The 22260-nt window shown below is 38.1% G+C and overlaps 1 protein-coding gene across 1 annotated transcript in view; it reads right to left on the bottom strand.

Moving 5' to 3' along the window:
* LOC140243719 (partitioning defective 3 homolog) overlaps positions 1–22260 on the bottom strand; it is a 122041-nt gene that overhangs the window by 88533 nt on the left and 11248 nt on the right.

The following is a 22260-nucleotide window of genomic DNA, read 5'->3' on the forward strand; positions in this document are numbered from 1 at the left end:
ACAGTACTGGTTGAGGTAGGGATTCATGTTTTGAACATTCCTAACTGAGATAATGAAAAGCCTCTTATGAAATATGAAAGAGCATGTAATTTTAAGAAGGATTCAATGTTTATTTGATGAAAATTGGTTTTCAAATGGCTGAGATATCCAAAAAAGTGCTAATAATAAAAGGCGACATGCCCCAACTTTATTACTATCTCTTTGTTTCACCTTGTTTTTGGATATCTCAGCCATTTCAAAACCGATTTTCATCGAATAAACTTTGATACCCCTTAGAACCGCATGCGCTTTGACATCTCATAGAGTGGTTTCTGCATATCTCACAAAACGTTAAAAGCTAAATCTTCACCTCGACCAGAACTGTACACACCCTTTAAGGCAACACAACTACTGCTACAGATGTATCACTTGAGCATGAAATGAGGCTTCACTGACCAAGATCTAGATTATTACTGCATCGACACGTCAGATGGCATGGCATTTCTATGGTCCATTCCTCACAACACAGTACAGGTTGTCTCTATGCCTTCTACTGTGGTCATTGCCTGTACAGTGCATTCAGTCATATATAGTGAAAGAGTGAACAGTTATCCGTATCCAGGTTCACTCAACCAAGCACACAAACAGCTTCTCAATCTAGGGTGCCACTCAAACCAGCAAGCAGAACGGACATTTTGATGGTTGATGATGGTTGATGGCCAATTCAGGCTATACTGTCAAATCTAAGTATGCATACCATGTACAACTTGTATTACATGTTTGATATGTGCCCAGGTAAGTCCGTATCCTCACTGACTTAATAAGTTTGGAGTGTTCTGGAGTGTCATTGAGTAAAGAGTCCAGAAAGGAAAATTGTTTGCAAAACAAAACCTTCATTCTGCATTCCCCACCCCTTATGGTTTATATTTTGTTTGTTTGTTTTTCTGTTTGTTTATATCAGATGTCCCCTGCCTTCCAATCAGAATGCAGACATGCATCCAGAATCACATAAAACTGGATTTGGAAAAAATATTTGTGAAGTGTGATTGGCATGGGTTCCTTTCATACTTTAAAACAAAAATTACTCATCAAGTATTAAATGTGTTTCTAAAACATGCTGTGAGACAAGTTTTTTCATGCCAATCTGAAAGGGGTCATTGACTTTTTTTTGTTTTTCCAGCGTACATTCAGAATCACTTAAAACTGGATTGGTAAAAAACATATTTGTGAAGGGTGATTGGCATGGGTTCCTTTCATACTTGAACCCATTGAGGACGGTTTGATTTTGCTTCAACACGCATTTCCCATAGACACCTGCCCAAGTATACTGTAAAACACGATATTTTTGTGGCACAAAGTTTTCACAAGTTGCCTCTATTAACATTCAATGCATACAATGTATAATGTAGACTTAAGAACTTTCGCATGCATCTTAATTTCACAAATCTTGGCTCCAGGGAAATTCGCGAAATTAAATGTACATGAACATTCCTTGTTTTACTCAGGACTCATCACAGGTTAACAAAAGAAAATCATAAAGTATTAGATGTGTTTCCTAAACATGCTTCAAAGAGACAATTTTTTCTCCAATCTGAAAGGGGTCATTGACTTTTTTTTTTTCCAATGTACAACTGGAAAACACTTCCTCCTAAACCTCACACCCTCCCTCTCCTTCCTGATAGTGAAAATCACAATGAATGCTTTTTCCGAGAAAGAGAGCTGTGAGTCACACCAGAGACTTGTTGCTATGATACCACTTAATAGTATCCGGTATCACCGGCGTGGACCCATCACCAGTCTTGTCGATTCACATTAAGGTTTGGAATACAAGGAAAACCTCATCGCAAAAACGTTCTCGTTGGCAGAAACACTTATCGCATGAGGGTTAATGGGTTCGGTTTAAGGAGTCAAGGCTGTTTACTGGAAGCAAAATGTGATTTAAAATCGCCATTCACATTTGAATTTTATTCTTAATTTTCTGTTTTATGTTTGAATAAGAATCAGCATTGCCTTCTGCATCAAAATTCAGTTGATCAAACTGCAATCTGCAATGCGCTGTAACAGTTTTTTCTTTACTTTTTTATAAGCAGAAGAGGGGGGAAAAAAACCTACTCAATCATATTCAACTCACAACATATGGTGCTGTGTCTGCATTTGCTATTCTTTACTGCAGCAAACTTCTTCCTCATGTTGTGATAGCCTGAATCATGATACATGCATGTTAATCACAGAGGATAAATTTGGCATAGCCCTTATACACCAAAACACTCACTTTTCATTTACAATATGAGTGCTGGATGAACTACAATAATGAACATCTTCCATGTTTCAAAATTCAGTGTAAATATGCTAATACTGCAAAGAGCAACAATCTCTCACATTTTTAGTTCATCCATTCCAAGTAGCCATTTAAAGCAGAGTGATAATAAAATCTTTTTTGCTTTCAATCCACTCGCATGCACAAAAATCACATTGAAGTTGTATGAGGGTACAGAGTATCTCTTTGATGCATGTTGCAGCTACATGTACAATGTATTTTCCCAAAGGCCACTTCTTAAACAAAATTGGAAATAACATTGTACAATGTGGAACAGGTCCTGTCTAAGGGTCAAGGGTCAAGCCACTCATGTGCAGTCTGGAAATTGGCAGTGCCTCAAAAATTTACAGATCCAACCAAAGTTTAGCACCAGATGGATGATAGGACATGAAATTTCACTCATTTGTAAACGATGAGAGCACACTTTTGCACAACTGCATCTCTCGAAAATCTATGTATTATGTCAGAAAAACAACCCAACAACAATATAAACTATTTACTTATGGTTACACTTTCTACACAAAAACTTGGCAAAATAAACTTCACAAGTTCTACACACATAGCTAAATAAACTTTTGAAATCACTTCCTCGAAAACATCACATGGGTGAAAAATCTAGATCTACTGTATTCTAGTATTCTAATCACATGAAAGACTATGGTCTTCTTCCAAATAAAAACATTTCTAGTGAAGCACCAACACAGCAAATCTCCTCCCCTCCCCCCCCCCCCAAAAAAAAAAATAAAAAGAAAGTCTTCTTTTTTTTTCTCAGAGAAACATTCAAAGCAGCAGCCCACTTTATAGGAACAAATATATGACAAGATTATAATGATCCAAGAACCAAGAAGACCCGACTGCTGCATTTTCCACTGACATCAACAAAAATGCAAACCTTTATCTTCACCACTTAAATGATGCAAAATGCTGGCGCCAAAAGAAGATGGTGAACATCCACTAAAATTCTGTGTCTGTTGTGCCAAACACAAAATGACTCCAAAACAGATAATGAATCTGGACTCGTGTGCATACGCAGAGCACAACAAAGCGTTTCCTTCGAGACTCACATGAATATCCCAAATGCGCACTATTCCAGTATGAAGTCAGAAATGGTACCACAACTATGCACTGGGCGTAATGGAGTAAATACAACCAGATACTGTTTACTGGTGTTTGTGGTATAGCACACAAAAAGCTACTCAGCATCACCTTGGGTTTCAAGGGGGCGGACAGAGGATCGTATGACCAATAAAAAAACGCCTTTTACTAGTTGGGGGTTATAAGATGGAAGCTCTTCGTCCTTGTTTACTATTCGCTAGCAGAGGTCAATTATGAGTGATTCACACACTGGACTATGTTTACATTTTCAAGCTGTCCTCTCACAGTCCTTTTGCAACTGACCACAACAAAGACCCATAGAGACCTGAGTGGACTTATAATTAAAGTACACTCTAAAAGCGATTCCCAAGAAGGGGCTAACAGAACCACATTTCACCTAAGTTACATGAGTCTGTGGACAGTACACAAAAGGCCCATTCGCACACAAGAGTTGTCGGTCTTTGAACTGTGTACCAAAACTCAGTCTTACAATTCACACATGTATGGCAACAGAAATCATTCTATTTGAATCAAAGGCTGCAAGCACTTTTTTCAGCGCGCATGCCTAGAAAATGACCAGATCATGACTCCAGGCACCCTAATATGTGGACCTAGTGTGGCGAGTAGCATTATGGGATTATAAAATGAATGACATTTTTTTTTTTCACTACACACCATTCACACACACAGACTGCACTAGATATATATTTGGGCAGTTTAAGAAAGAATTCCAAATAGAATGATTTTTGCAACATACTGATCACAGATCAGAAGAGATACATTCTTTGGTGTCCATACACAAAACTTGACAGATTTTGTATCGCACTGCAAAAATAAATTTTTGAAAACACTTTGGGGTTGAGTGATCATATGAGAACGGGACAATTATGTTGTATTCCATGTCGAACAGTCTGATCATGCTGATGGACATGTGCACTGCTTCTACAGTTGTACTATTTCAACTGCAATATCTAGCATTCAAGTGCATTTCAATGTTGCAGGCACAAAGAAAACGTGATATCACCATCATACACTCGTACTATGCAAGTTCCGACACCTTACATCTCCAGCTGCTCTCCTCCATCTCAGAAACACTTCCTGCTTGCATGGAATGCGTATCAGGTCCAACCAGAGCCACACAGATTATACACCAGAGTGGTATATTGCAGTACATCCGCGATCAGTCATTATAATTACACAAATACCAGTGGGAATTGTTAAAACAAATGTACCGCATTTATGATTTATGGCAGGAGGGAAGCAAAACTTTGTAGAGATGTGTTTACAATGGACTTCACGGCAGTTTAGCCTGTAATTCTATGGTTCTGACTTCTGCAATGCCCGATGGATAATTTGACTCAAAGTACAAGCACTACAACAATTATAATCATGGAACTATTCAGGATGAATGAATGTGGCATATTGTAGTTCAAGAAGTTGTTGAAAAGTTGCTGACTTTGTAGAGACATCATTATCTTATAGATGATGATGAAAACTTAGTGGCTCAGCAATAATAGTGCACAAATGTTACACATGTAGGGCCTACATTGTCTGTTGTTATTTTCAGAGTCAAAACAGAGAGCAGAAGTCATTGTAGAGGTAATGACAATAGAAGTAGAAAGAGGAAGAAGAGATAGGGGTACAGGTAGAAGGAAATCTTGAAAAAAGTCAATAGAACTACTGCTTTATCTAGTACTTGTATTACCTTATCTTTTCCATCAAAATCGGGAGATTATTTTAAGAGTGATCAAACTTTGGTCTGCCCTGATGCAAGTTTCTGTCGTCCTGACATGCTCTTCAGAGGTTAACTACAGCATAAGGCCTATCAAATGATGTGCAGACAAGTACCTTTCATCATCGATTTGGGCCCACGACGATTTGAGTCCCTTTTGAATATTGTTTACTGAGTATTGCCAAACATGCTGTCAGTTTTCGGAGGCTGAATTGCTTTAAAAATATAAACTGAGTGATTTAGAAAAAAAAAACAAAAAAAAACTATCGAATGACAATTTTTCGGCAAGGTGGACACCACATGAGGGCCTCCTAGGACTTGCCTCATAAATCTCCACTGTGATTACCCTGCCAAAAGTTTGTGATGCCTTCCTGGGTTGATGAGCAAGAATTGGGGACTCTTTCGATTGTGTGGACAAGGATGCCATTCTCGTACTAGAGGAGTTCCAAATGGCTGCAGTCCACTCGTTACGTCGGCGCTGCGAACCCTCCTTTCGATTTTCAGTGCATGCCATTCACGACAGACCCTGTCCCCTCATGCAGGCTGGCAAATCAGCATGCTAAACAATGACATCATTGGGAAGATGTGAAATCCTTAGAAGACACGTTCTCTATTCTGGCATCGGATGTGGTCAAGAACTTGGAGCATGCACAGTTCATAAATGATGTCGTCATCTTGCAGTCCATGTCCAGGATGTGAAATCAAAATGTCTCTAATACTCTGGTCATAAAAGTGTACATTTCAGACATACACGTATCAAAAGTGCACGGATTGGTTTTCAAAATACCGCCGATTGGCAATCAGCCACACATTTTTGTCCATATCAATGGGTGCAAGAAATCTTGGTGTTTCGACCGCAATTAAGATCATCCTATTTCGTCTGTGAGCACCAGCCTATTATATTATGTGGACCTAACCTCATAGCAAGACATACAAAATAGTAAAAACCAGACAGCACTTGGCAGTAACAAATTGATCAGGTTGTAGAATGTACTTCTCCTTCATAAATATGCCATTTCTTCCTCCCAGTCATCACAGAACTGATTTGTTATCGTATGCTGCTGAGCGATGGGCAAAGCCGTTTCGGTTTGACAACCATGTTTGTTGCAAGAGCTCACGTCCCAGGGAACCCTGCCATGGAGTCTACTGTAAAGGTGCCACCAGATTAAAGAGTGCCATATTAAAGCAAAATGTATTTAGTGTACAATTTCATTTGTTACTAGCTACAATTGTAATGATATGAATGTGATGGTCAAATTTGTGTTTCTAACTCATTGAGAACATTTATGAACATGGCATGATTATTCAAAAGAAAGATGGGTGTATTCTTTAGGAGTATAGTGGCAGGGCCTGGAAGAGGCTACCCTGGATAAATAGGACTTTATTATTGTTATTATTCACTTTATTTATTTTAGTATTATTATTATTATTATTGTCATTATTATTATTATTATTATTATTATTATTATTATTATTATTATTATTATTATTATTATTATTATTATTATTGTCTATTATTATTATTATTATTATTATTATTATTATTATTATTATTATTATTATTATTATTATCATTATTATTATCATATTATCATCATTATTATCATCATTATCACTATCATTACTATTAACATCATCATTATCAATATCATGGAAAAAACGTGGATGATGAGAGTTACTAGCTCATTAGGCCAAAAAAGTCCAGAAAAATAAGGAAGGAGCTGAATGGAAAGAAATACTGAAAATAGAATTATTTCAGAAATAATGTTCCCTCTGCTGTCTCGGTAACAGCTACACGGAAAAACAACCCCCCCCCCTCCCCCCCAGAAAAAAAAATAAAATATTGCTATTAATACAACCAAAGCAAAATCCAGCATATTAATCCTGAAGTTTATGATTAATACTCCAACAATTAAAATCCTCCACACAGGAGTGCAATTAGGACATTTACGATGGATGTTGAGTTTAAAAAAAGAATCTACAAACCTCATTCCAAATCCCCTCGTGTCAAGAAGCAAACCAATTTGCGAGTGTAACCACTGACCTCTGCCCGAATGTTGGCGACGGGTAATGATTGAAAAGGCGCAGAAGTGGGGGTTAAGTCCTGTCATGTTTGGAATTCCAGCCAACTGTGCTGATGGCTGTATAACGACAGCGATCAATCATACCCACATTGCCTGTGGCAGAGGCGGCTAGCTGCCACCGGTCTGAAGTGTGTAACAATACAATCATTACTTTTAAGTGGGTGAGTAATAATTTTGTATGCATACACACACACATCCTACATTAAAATTACTGAGCCAACAACACACTCCTCCCCTTAAAATGCTGAATCAATCAATGGGTGTGGCTAGATCACACAATTCTGGGGTTGGAGACAAGCTGGATTATTTGATGTGAAAGATGCCTTTACATAATTCACAGACCACTTCAACTTTTATAGATTATAATCGAACAAGAATTTTATTGCCCTTGCTATTTTGCAAATGAATTGCTTCTTTTGTGTTGCTTGAATGGCTTCTTGCTAAAAACAAAAGAACAGGTTACATACAAATCTGTTTTAATTTTTGTGTGTGAATATAGGCCTATGGCTACAAACTGTATGATACAATGCCACCACTTTTGAGAGTAACAATTAAAAAAAAAAAAAAAATTGCAGTGAACTACATGTTGTACATGGCATTGTGAACCCAATGCACCCACATCCTGATTGTGCATGAATTTATACACACCTCGCTGCACCACTTTTTTCTTCAATACATGTACAGTATAAAGTCTTCTGTTTTTTTGGTTTTTTTTTTGACAGATAGGCCTACTGTACATTATCAATTGTCTGAGCCATGCAAGAACAATTTGCCTACACATTTTCCAATGTAATCATGAAATGATTTAAAATCTAGCAAAATTCAGTACCAGCACTTACATTGTAACAGACATGTATACACTAAGGCTTCGAGCTCTGTCTAGTAATCATTGAAGCCTACTACAAATGTAGCTTTATATAGGCACACTACACACACCTGCAGTGTGCGTACATGTGTACAGCGTTCCGCATTAATTACTGTTAGTGGTAGAAATTCCATCCAAATGTTGATTCCATTCAAAAATTTCCAAACCCAGAGCTTCAGTTCTCCCATGGAGATTACTTCTTTGATTGTTTTCCCCAGGTCGGTGCACTTCAATGTCTTCAATAGGGTACCGGTACATTACATTTGTACACCAAGTAGAGATGACGTGTAATACCCCTCCATCCCATTGGTCCAATCACTCAGCGAGCAGCTGCAACTACTGTATACAATCTATATGTTGCATCTGCAAGCATGCTTTTGTTGTAGGGTACACACTGACTTTTGGGGCATCTTCCATCTTCTCTGTCGAAGTTCCAGGGGTCGACATTAGTCGTGGCCCAGTGGTCCGTGGGCCCACTCAAAACTGATGTCAGGCCACCAAATTTCTGAAAGGGTTATCTTTTTGTGGCCCGAACTGGTCACTGAGATTAAAAATGGATTGTTACATGTACAATGTATGTGTCCTATCAAATTGCAAGACACCAAACTCTCAAATTGAATGATTCTAATTGGTACATTTCTGGATGAAAAAAACAAAAACAACAACAACAACAAAACACAAACGTTCAACAAATAATGCATAATTAAAAGAAAAGCAACACCAGTTGCGAAAGCAATAACCAGGATCCCTGAAGCTGACGGTCACAGCCACTTCAATGAAAAAAAAGGGGAAAAAAAAGAGAAGACATGGGGATTCATTAATTGGGCATTTCTTCCTTATATTCACAGGAGAGGAAACTAATTACATTGTACTAAGAATACAACTTTAATACAAGCACTGAATCATTTCCTTTATACCTATAATATTCAAGTCAGACCATGTGATGAATGAGAAGAACTTTGTCAAAAAAGCATTTGGGTTTTTACCATTTATCCATCCATAGTTTTCTTTTCCACCAAACACAAACCAAGGCAAAACAAAAATACATGATTCATCATGGATTTGCCATCATAACACACAGTGCAATCAAAGGAATACTGTTTCACTCACTGGCAAAGGAGGTACACTGTGTGTAGAGTTGATGTATCAATATCATGCACACACAAACACACACACAACACACACAAATACACAAACACACACACAATACACACAAACACACAACACATACAAACATGCACACATACACACACACATACACACACACACACACACACAGACCCATATTATTTTCACACAAACTCATACAGTATACACACACCGCCACATGTACACACACAAACACAATACAGACACACACAGTACAAAAAGCATGCATCATTACCCTCAGCTCAGGATGCTACACTTTTTACAGTGAGGTCCTAATTAATTTTCAGACATCTACAAACACATACGTGTACATGTACACACACTATCTCCTTTTCCATAATCCTAAAAAAAAATAGAGAAAATATATCAAAAGAAAGGTGCATCTCAAGTCAGCTGATTGGCTTTGCTGGCATAGGGAGTCCAGTCAGATGGAGCAGTGCTGGACAAGGATCATTGATAAACAGCAGGACGTACAGTACGGAATGGATAGGAATCCAAGAGGTTGGTGGGGGGAGGGGGGGGGGGGGGGTAGGGGGAGAGAGCAGAGGAGGGAGATAGAGCTAGAAAGGAGCAGAGGCGATTCATAACTGCCCATCCGGTAATCTCGGTGATTGATAATGCTGTCTATTTGTATACAGTGTTTAAATGTATACAGCATCACACACACACACCGATACGCACGCAGAACCAGCTGTGTTTACAGCATGTACACTACAAGTGTACATAGGGGCATCATTTGCATTTTAATACACACATCAAAACATCAGTGCTACGTATTGTGTTGTGACTCCTACAATTCTTGGGCAGTGTTACATTGCTACTGTGGGTACACCAATGGACATGCAGTGCTCAAATAATATTAGCAAGATTTTCTCTACTTCAAGTGACATGAAATAATTTCATATTAACTGTCCAGATTTCTCTAGGTATGTGCTCATATTGCATTAGAATATTCCAGTCTACGATAATCGGTTAAAATCACATTCTTGATTTCATTTTTCTGTACAAAATATGATATCTGATTTGCCTGCAATAACTATGATATCTGCAAATGGCATATGAATGAAGAAATGCATAAAAAACACCTGAACCACAACACAGCATATCGGATAGGGTAGAAATTGGAATTCATACTGTGTACTACATAAACATTTGTAGTATTCATACTCCAGGGAATGTATCAAACTTCAACATCATTGCAAGTTGTCTTTTCATCACTTGATGAAGCAATTGTTCTGCAGCAAATACGAGTAACATCACCACCATACATGTATTTCATTTTACTGTAAACAGTACGACTGACAGATGAGGACACAGAGTTATCAAGAATGATATAAACTTCTGTTTAGCCCTTTAAATACTGCACACACAACAACATGATAATGATGACACCTCATATAGTGTGCCCACTTTATACATTGTACCAATTATCAACAGCTGGGTGAGATACAATGTATATTACCATTAATCATCAACACAGCTGCTGACGCCATCCTACAGCTCGGGGTATATTGGAAGTATCGTGAAGACTACAGGATGTAGATATACTCGGGTAATGCACACTATGTACAATAAGTAACCCTTGGTACTGTAGGGCTCCATTTATAGCTCTTATCAATATCAGAAGCGCGTCCCCATACCTCACATACTCCATACTAGTCTACCTACAGAAACAAAACAATGCAAGAACAAAATGGAAACCCCCAAACAACTATAAAACAAAAGCAATCCTGCCCCATTATCCCAAGAAGAATTTTCTATTAAACTCTTGGTCACAATATAACTGATATTCAATGCCAACTGTCAAACATGTTGCATGTAGTTCTCCATTAATTTTTATCATATCTTTATTCCCTCTCCTCAGCGATGTGTCTTGTGGACTTTTCATACTGTCCCACATGCACTTTATCATGTGCGTTATCCATGTCGAACGGTAAGTTTTATCTTGACATGTTGACATGACAAGAATATAAAGTTGACTTCACAAGATTAAAGTACCTCGCCATGTCATCTTCAGTAGAATGGCATTTAATCGCTTCCACACATAGAAGTTGTTGAAAAGGCAAACTCCGATGTGAAGAGTATCATATCATTGCGGGGGCTAACGAAAGAAGAAACTGCAGGTAAAGATTGTTGCTGTGCAGATTTAAAAGAATGTCATATTCTCACATACAGTTACATGTGAACTTAAGCCTTGCATCTGAAGCATGTGCTAGTGTAACAGCCAGCTAACACTTGAGCATTATGCAAGTCACAAGAGGAAAATCTGTCTTTATTGGATGTAAAATACTATTCACTTGGGCATGTGATCATCTCATTACAGAACTCCAGCTTCATGTCATGGCTCTGTTCACATAACACGACTAATGCAGAGCTCAATGGCAGACTCTTTCTGATGTAGCCTTCCTTCAAGATGGTACGATGATTTCTTCAGCTAAACACACAGCATTACCCCTGCATCAAGTGTGTCTGTGCATCAGTACAGAAATGATGCACAGGACAGAGTGGATTGGTGAGAATTGGATGAACAAGTTATAACCCAAGATCAGTAAGTGGGTTTTAGATTGTTTCCATAACGAGGGCACCCACTTCTCAACAATCCACAAAATAGACCTGTGCATCATTTGTTTTATAAAATAGACCGTAAATTCATAAAATTCAACCTTTTCGCCCATCATGCTTCCAGCACACCTACACAGCACTATATGAGGCTCGAGCTATGGGTTTGGACTTTACCAGACACATGGCTTGGTGTAGATCAGTAAAAAGCAATGCTAATGATAATTGACCAATCAGATTGCAGAGATTCTAAAGCCCATTTTATAATCATGATAATTAATATCAAAGCCTAATACACCTGTTTCCGCCTTTCTCTCTCCCCTGGACTTTCTCCATCACTCCCTCTTTCTCTCTTCTCGAATTTGAAAATACGCTCACAGAAAACTAAACCCAAACCTGAAATATTTGCAACTTCATAGGATGATGAATTTCGTACTGTACATTGTAACACTAGAAACATGAATTCGCAAACTGGAGTCTACACCTTTTTTTTCTCAGCATGAAATTTTAACGTATTGCAACTAACATTCAATGCATAATGTGTAGCCAATAAATGTCACCTTGTTGTATGATGCATTTAACTTCTGCAAATCTTAGCTCCTAGCGAAATTTGCAAAAGTTTCCAGCATGTGAAAATATCTGGTTTTATAGCTGAACCTTCTACATGGAGTTTCTGAGCATTCTGCAAGAACACTTGACTAAAAGCAGGTAAAAATCAAATCTCTTACAATCACACAGGTAAATGATGACACTACCACAAAATACTAGACTGGATTGTTTTGTGTTCAGTTGCCCTGCTGCAGCAGATAACCTTTCCATACATAGGCCCCCTACAGTTCACACAATGATCACCTCCAGAACATGCCAATTTGGAGCACTTTTTAGGTCCCTACACGAGTTAAAGGCATAATTTACCATTTGCAGATGAAACAAAAACCCAGCATTAGTGCTTAAAATAGTTCTAAAATGTGAGTTAGGGATAGAAACAACCACTGTCAAAATTTGAATCCATATAATCGATGTTAAGTGTTGTTAAATACACAAAATGTGAACAATAGTTATAATAAAAATGTTTCCAGACTAAACCGTATACAGTTACGGTTTATTGAGAAAAACCCGATATCTCCTTATATTTTAGGTTTTATTGCAAATATTTCATATGGTAGGATGTTTTATGATACAACAGACCTACACATATGCATCAAATGTGATATCTTGAACATTTTTGAAATCACTGCTCCCAAAGATAAACTGGACCTTTAAGTCCCAACATGTTGTTGCCCTGTAAGACAATCAGCAAACATTCAATGGAGTGGATGCTTTTATTCAGAGCAAACCACTGGCATTTGGAATGCACAGAAGTCTTGAGAAAGACAGTTGTAGGGCCTACATTGTACATCCATACCTACAAGTGAACACAACAGAATCCTACTTCACTTCACTTCTACAGAATAAACTATTTAAAGTACACTGTACATTTGTATGTTCTTTATGTTTGCCAAAGTGCTCGGTAGTAGGGAGCAGAAAAACTTTATTCCGAACACTTGATTGAAGAAAAAAAAAATGCTAGCCACTCACATTAGGTTGTCATCCTACAAATACAGTGCAAGTGGTGAACACATCAATGTATAAATATTAAACTCTCTGGTAGTTTACATGCACAATTCATACATTCTTCTATTAAAATGAGCACTATTATACTTTTGGCAAACTCATATCTAGCCTGAACAAAGATTCATAAAAGAGAATCTACAATTAAGTGTACATGCAGGTAAGTGTAAAATCAAACTGCTGAAATACAAAAACGCTAGATACTCTGCACTGAATGTACTACAGTGTACAGTGTACCTTGCACCCTGCATTATGAGCATTTAGAGTTACGTGTAAGGCCGGTATAATTCATACTCTTCACACGTGCATAGCAAAGTAAATCGGTAAAGAGTTCCATTTCCCTTTCACAACCTCACACCAAAAATAAAAATGCAATTAAGATTTCCTTGGTAGTCACACACATGTTAAAGGTCTATAGATAGTAAAAGACTAAACCTTGCTGTTGTTTTTGTTCATGGTGGTGGTGGTACTTGTGCATTTAATATAGATCTCTAACCTCTGTATCATAGAAGAAAATATACCAAAGTAATAACTTTTCCTAACATAAACAAAGATTGTCTTTTTCACTTCACAGTTTAATTCCTTACAAATATACTACGGTACTATGAGTTTCTGTAGTGGCTCATCATGAAAGGAATGCACCATAGACATACACTGTTATGTAAAATGAAATCCAGCATCATCTAATCCTCTGATACCTTCCTTGTGTCAAAGTGGTTGATGCTTTGACTGATTGCAAACACTAGGATAGCTATGTTACTAGTAAAACTTTTGATATGAATTCAAAACAGCCACTTTGACATCCATTCACACACAAACAAAACTTCTCACAGTCCCATTAAGTGCATAAATGGGGTATTGAAACAAACACAAACATCCCTTCTGGTGTGTACAAGCAAATGGCATGTCAGAGCTACACTGTAGATCTAAACTCTACAAGTATGCCGTACACATTGCCGATATATCGCATTCTGCACACTGCATGGTCAAAAAAGTCTAGTCCACGTTCGACATTCTGCTTTCTTACCCCAACTCTTGATGGCAGACACGCAGACAAGAAAACGTCTGAGTAACAACCTGCCTCTTGTTGTGGTATGTACTGTACGTACAAGTTGTCAGTCCAACAAACATGGGTTACGCCACCCAGGATCATTCGTCTGAAGAGGACTGGAGTTGGCCACACTCAAAAACGGTAAGCAAAACCACTTTCTACCTGCACAATGGAGGGTACTCACGAAAAAGAATCAGAGGACTTCGTCTACCACTGGAGCAATACGGATCACAAAGGCAGGGGCAGAAAGTGAAACTAAGCCACCATTCTTCGCCATTCTTCGCTTTCAGACGCAGCGGTTACCTGCCCAGTCCTTTGTTGTTATTTGAGCGTATGACAAGTATGGGGGTTCAGGGCCTCAATCTGACATTGTTCTTAATACTTGTGTAGGCCTATATGATCAGACCGAGTGATTACATTTGAAATGTGGTAGGAAGGACAGGGAGGATGGGAAAAATACTCAGAAAGTGAAGACCCACATCAACTGTCCTTTTTTAATAACACCACGATCCTTCAGAAACAATCATCAAGGTAATTTGTGATCATCGCCATCATGGAAGTTTATGCTGAGGCTTAGAAATAAGACTAGTCATAACGCTGACCTCTGCATTACCAAAACTACACTCCACAGCACAGCAGCCATACTTTAGTCTGACCTCTGTGACCCTTCAACTACAATGCTCCATCCCTCTCTATCTTTCCTTCCCTCTCTCCCCTCCTTTCTTATCTTTTCCTTCCATACCTGTCCCTTCTCCCTCTCCATCCTTCCCTGAAAAAATATCCCAATCCTCCTGAACCCATTTATTAGGCAACAACAGATGTTTAGCATTCCTACACATTTAAAGGACAAGTTCACGTTTGTAAACATACATTGTAAGGATTGGGAGGATGCAGCAATATTAGTAGAACACATCAGTGAAAGTTTGAGGAAAATTGGACAATTGATGCAAAAGTTATGAATTATTAAAATTTTTGTGTTGGAACCGCTGGATGAGGAGACTACCACAGCTTGTGATGTTATATGCGTACAACAGTATAAAGAAAATGTAAAGAAAATTCAACATATTTTCACTTTTTTCGCATAATAAAAGAGCACTTGACTTGCCTCTTTCTAAAGGCAGGGGGAATAATATTACCCATAACATATGTTGGTAACGAGTCAAGGGAATGTGTACTTTTTTCAAAAGATGAAAGTTTGTGAAATTCTCTTTATATTTCCCTTATATTGTTGTACGCATGTGGCATCATACACTGCAGTAGTCTTCTCATCCAGCGGTTACTGCACAAAAACTTCAAAAATTCATAACTTTTGAACGGATTGTCCGATTTCCTAAAACTTTCAATGATGTGTTCTACTAATATTGTTACATTCTCTCAATCCTTATGTTTATGAAGGTGAACTTGTCCTTTAATAGCATGATTATAACAATGTCTTTCTGTATCTATCAAATTAGCAGTCTTGATTATTCAATGACAGTTATTAAAACCTCGCAAAGCACTCTTGATTTGCTTAACATCCCAAAATATTTTAACTATTCATTTCACTAAACTTTGATTAATTTTCTTGACCAATAGTACAGAATATAGTAGAGCAACAAGAATATTTTACACTTGTAGTCTTTCTACTATTGATATCAGGACCAATGTTTCTTGCACAAAACCACCTGACATGTTTTGTTTTTGTTTTTTTTTACACAAGTCTCTTTCACAAGACTGGTTGTATAAGAATTTCTATGTAGTTGAAAGACTGTTTGTACCGTATGTATAATTGAAGTTTGTAAAATCTGAGCTGCGTGGTCCTACGAGCTGTCAGAGTATGTGATATTGCATTTCTAACTTTATAAACAATATCAAAAAATCATCATCGCCAAAAATAAATACCAAATTCAAGAACCTAAAACCCTGCTAGTGACCAGATTTACCATATTCAAGGTTTCCCACAGATGATAGAATTAAGATACAACATTCAGTAAACTATGATTAGATTTTTTATTTTACTTTTCTAGCATAATATAAAAGCATTTGGCTTGCCTCATTCAGAAGGCATGGGAAATAATATTTAATACCCTATAAAACACTGTATGTCAGTATAAAATAAACATGTAGAGGGTAAGTTTACTTTTCATGAAGTACAAAATTGTGCAAAATTTCTTTAAATCATTGTTCATGTGTGACATCACAAATTGTTGTTGTCTTTATCCGGTGACTGCAGTCCTGGAATTTTAAAAAAAAAAAAATCATAACTTTTGAAACAATCATCCGATTTTTCTCAAACCCAAACTTTCTGGTGGGATTTTGCATTCATTCAATCCACATAATAAACCATTAGGCCTTCATTCCCCTTTAACAGATGAGAGCCAAGTGATTTTACTGGCACAACAGTGAGTTTCAGTTGTTCTAGGCAAGCAGGCCAGTGGGTTTGTAGCACGCTAGATAAGAATTCTTCTTCTATGCCCCATGCAAAACTTACAAAACTATGGCTTTGTAAGAGATGAACTTCAAGTCAGGAAGGAGAGTCATCATCAAATTAGGTTCTTCAATCTTTTAAAGCCCACAAATTAACCTCCACGACTTTGTTAACTTTGCCCTGGATTGGATGTAGCTCCGCATCTCTAGGGAGAGCTGCGGCAGCATTTGAACTCGCCCGCCCCGCCCTTGAACTTGCGAGAAGCCAGGTACCGTACGACAACAATGCGCTGCACTGGCAGCATTCGTTTATACGACGACTTGCCTTCACTTTTGAGGACTGCCCATGTTTTTTGCATTTGGAGAACAATTCAACCTCGGAATGCATCAATTAACCTCATAGGGAACCAGCGATAATAGATTGGTATACCAATGCAGAGTGGAATCGGCTCGATCTTGGAGAAAAATGCAGAGTTTGGGGTGTGGCTCAAAGATCATCCGCACATTATGCTGATAGATAAACAGGCTTGGTACTACATGTATATCACTCCATCCCCGCCCCTTGTATTGTCATTTCACGTTCCAATTCCCATGCATCACTTTTAACTGACAGAAATATAATGTCTGTCTTTCGAAACAGAGTCATGATGTACGCACAATTATTTCAAGTACGGCTGTTCATGTACACTGTACCATGTTATATGCATCATAACTTTCCTTCTCACTCCCACTCCATGCCATTAATCTCTTTTGTTTTAATAAAACAAAAAAAAACACTTTTATTTTATGACAAGTTGCCTTTAAACAAGCATATCATAGAGAGATTTCTATATCATTAAAAAAGAACAAATTTATGTCAGCAAGTTTTTTCCAGAACAAACACATGTTCATGGTCTGATGTTCATTTTGACAAAAATAGCAATATCAAGTGTGGGGTATCTATCCGTATTCTGGTGAGATACGATTGAAATTTGGCAGGAATCGTACATTTGGTTGAGGGGACTCACCAGAAGAGTTCAATTTACCGAAAGTATGAAGTACAATGCTACAGTCCTGTTTTTCCCATCCAAAAACACTACCAACATGAGTGACCTCATAATCTGCACAGGGAGTTCAAACATTGTACACCACCCCACCTGTCAAAATATCGGGAGGAACTCCTCCAGAGCGTGACAACGATTTCCGGTATATTTTTTTGGGGGTGTGTGTGTGTGTGTGTGTGTGTGTGTGTGTGTGTGTGTGTGTGCTGTGGGATTTAAACTTGCGAATGTTAATGCTCAGTAACTGGATTTCAATATTAGCCCAACAAGTTCTAGTTGACACACTGCCTGACCTTACCAAACAACCAATTCCCCTCCTATCCCGTCCCTCCCTTGTTCCTCCCCCCCCCCCCCCCCTCCCCAACCCACCCACTCTCAAACACGAAATAAAAAGGGAAAAACTGATATAAAATCCTGATCCCTGCTTGGCTACTTTCCATAACCCCCAGTGTAAAAGGCATGTGTATTTTTTTTTCTTTTTTTAGCCAACAAAAAAGCAAAAACAAGGATGCAGGCTTTGAAAATCTGCACATAAAAATTACAGACAGCTAATTTATTGAATGGGTATTTTCTCCCCTCCACACAGATGCTAAAATTAGGATAGTCACACGTGCAAAATTAAAAAAAAAAAAATGTAGGAGTTTGAGTTTTGTCTGTTCATGTTATGTACAAACACACTGAGTTTAGAAATGGCATAAAAACACAATGTTCAATAGGATTTAAAAGCTGTTATTATCTTTCTATTCAATATTTAGGCTATTCAGTTCAAAAACAAAGTTTCAATGAGCATTTATCATTTGACCTTCATTATGCATAAATATAGGCCTAGATGTCTGTCCAGTGTTGCAGTTCTATGTTACCCCATATAGATGTTTCATTATGGCAATAATTCTAATAGACTGCTTCTTTGAAGCAATTTTGGAGTAAAGATATTTATCATCATGCATTCTAAAAGATGATATTATTGTAAGGGGGTAATGCACATTGGGGAAAAAAGAAGAAAATAAAGTGACATCCCTGAAATGTACCCTTTTACTGTGGAAATGCCCACCTGTACCTGTACATCCCAACCATTATTAAAGGACAAGTTCATCTTCATAAACATAAGGATTGAGAGAATGCAGCAATATCAGTAGAACTCATCAGTGAAAGTTTGAGGAAAATTAGACAATCAATACAAAAGTTATGAATTTTGGAACTGCTGGATGGGGAGACTACAGCTTGTGATGTCATACATATGTGCACAATAGTATAAAGAAAATGTAAAGAAAATTAAACATATTTTCACTTTTTTCGCATAATAAAAGAGCACTGGACTTGCCTCTTTCTAAAGGCAGGGGGAATAATATTACCCATAACACGTATGTCAGTAACAAGTCAAGGGAATGTGTACTTTTTTAAAAAGATGAAATTTTGTGAAATTTTCTTTATATTTTCCTTACATTGTTGTAAGCATGTGACATCTAAGTTAGCAGTAGTCTTCTCATCCAGCGGTGGCTGCACAAAAACTTCAAAAATTCATAATTTTTTAACGGATTGTCTGATTTTCCTCAAACTTTCAATGATGTGTTTTACTAATATTGCTACTGTACATTCTCTCAATCCTTATGTTTATAAAGGTGAACTTGTCTTTTAAATAGAGTAGGACTAAACTGACAGCAAACACCCCAAAAGCTCATGATGAGATGTCAAACCATAGAGCTTACTTAACATAGGCTGCGTTTATCTAAAAATTTTCTGAGGCAGAATCACGATCCTAAACTCGTTTGAGGCATTTTCAGGGGTTAGATAAACGCAACCGTGTTTTCAAACGCGTCTAGGAACGCGGTTTTGAAACGCCTTTCAAAGGGCGTTCTGAAACGCGTTTGAGACCACAATCGCTGTTCTGTGAGTAGATAAACGCAATGCCGTTTTGAAACGTGTTTATATCTCGAGGTCAAATCCCAGCTGTTTCCGGTTGTACTCTCTACCCATTATTTGTGTGTGACTGAGGAGGCATGTTTTGTGGTTGCAGTTGACCTTTGTTTCCCAGGTCAAACGGCGCAAAGCAGCTGCGCAGTGACACCACTAGAATCGCAATTGTATGATGGTTAGATAAACCACGTTTACAAACACCGTTCCAAACGCGTTTGGAAACGTGATTCTCTCTCTCAAGTTAGATAAACGATGCCTAAGTAGTTCCATGGATGGTAGAACAAGGGATGAGGAATAGAAAGAGGAATAGAAAGAGGAATGGTATTGACAGCCTGAAAACATAATGCCTCTAGCACTAATGGCTTTAGAGGCATAATAAAAATTTGTTTTCAAAATTGTAACCAATAAAAAAAAAAAAAAATATTTTGAAGGGTGTAGCATCTGTGGCTAGGAGGCAAATAGAAGTAACAAGTCTATCACATCAGCTAAATGTAGAAACCAGGAACATCATAAGTCCCTCAAGCTGCCCTGCCTGCCCACCATGAAGCTCTCAGAAATCGACTTGAAACCAAAAATACACCACTCCGATGCCATCTCTTACCCCTTTCAGACTGAATCCAAATTTCTTCCTGATGATACCAGATGGGCCTATGGCAAACAAGTGGGGTTGTTTCAACTTCTTTTGAGCCAAAATTTCCCCTACCCATGTACCTAAAGGTGATAATTAAAAAAAAGTCCCATGAAAATCACAATGTATGCAAAGGCACCCGAGTTCCTAAAATCAGCCAGCTTCAGCACATGTGTCACCACTATGTGTAGCGGTCTGGGCATTGCAGCATTAGGCCTATATATTTTTCCTGTTACAGCAGGAAACTTTTTAGACCCATCGTCATCCCTATAGCTGCATTCACACAAGATTACCAAGGTATTACATACTTGAGTAATTCATTGGCACCATTCTCATTCACAAAATAGTGTTTAGATATTCTCTGGCCTCACAGAGGCAAGCACAGCACATGTACAAATCTCCTCCCAGAAAAGGCAGAAAGTCTGTCACATCACATAAGAAATATACCACTGTACAATCAGTAGCATTTTGAGACACAATGCACACTCAGTGTCACATAGTTTGGAGTGAAGTTTGAATAGCCACCCTAAATATCAGGGCTGAGTTAAAATTGTGATGTACACTATGTATTTCATGGTGCATTTTGCGGTGTATCTGCATTCACATTTCAAATTACCACACAATACACTGCAGAAACTTTTAACCCAACTGTGAATGCACTACATTGTATCTGAACAATGGTTGAAGTATATGGAGTTCCTATATATGGAGAGAGGGAGGTAATATTTGCCATAATTTTCATCAGTGTCTTATCAGTATTTCAACAGTTTTTTTCAGAGATCTTCAGAGATTTCAGACCGAAAAATTCTACAGATATGATTACAAAGAAAGACTTTTACACCCAAGAAATTCAAGATGGTTTGCCTGGGTGCATAGGAAGATAATCAATGGGGTGTGAATGGGGTGCATCAGTTTAGGCTAACTGACCTACACTGTTATTGTGTATGATGTAATCCAGTGTTTAGGTTTACATGCTGGGTGAGCCCATCCCTCTTGTACTGTATATTTGGATTAGGGGGCAGGGGGATTTGAAGGGAGCAGTGGTCTGTTACATCATTCCACGGAGTATCATTCCTACAAAGAGCAGTGCATTCAGAGTCCAGGGAGTGAAAGCTTTTCTGCTACAAACAGTCTGAATGGAAACCTGTCTGATTGATAGGGGGCAGCTGTCCTTTATATGGAAACACTAGAAACCCCCTGTTCAGACACAAACCAGTTTATACCAAAACTCATAAAGAAACAACGTGTGTAGGTCCATGGTATAAAGAATCATTGTGTAGCCAACAGACCATTCAGACACTAATCTTGACCGTTGTGGAAAGCGTTTACTGTACAATTGTAGATGTGCAGTTTCCCACTGCGCATGCTGTTATGATCATGACGTCACCGCTAGTGAGAGGTTTTCCTGCCTGCTCATAAGCCCCGCCCAGATGGTAGCAGTTATATACATGTACCGTTCTATGGTCGCCATACGTTCAGACGCACATGGTCATGATGGCATGCTGATTCGTTATCAAGTTCTAGTTCGAAACAATGCTCTGCCGTTTTGTTATACGTCATTCCGTTACAATACAACATTACGTTAGTCAGCATTCAGACGTATAGATTCATCGTATAGCTATACAGTTTTGGTATGGCTACACCGTTAATAGTATATTCAATGTTTTCTGTGTCTGAACACCTTGATAGTAACACACACAACTCTCATCTGCCAGAAGCTTATCAAATCTCTACCCATCATTCATGGAGGAATGTCTACTCAAATCTAACAACTACTGGTAAATGTCACAATGCTGCTTAATAATACAGTATGTTTATCTCTGGTATTCA

The sequence above is a fragment of the Diadema setosum genome, chromosome 20 (assembly GCF_964275005.1).
Source record: "Diadema setosum chromosome 20, eeDiaSeto1, whole genome shotgun sequence".
NCBI classification, from domain to species: Eukaryota; Metazoa; Echinodermata; class Echinoidea; order Diadematoida; family Diadematidae; genus Diadema; species Diadema setosum.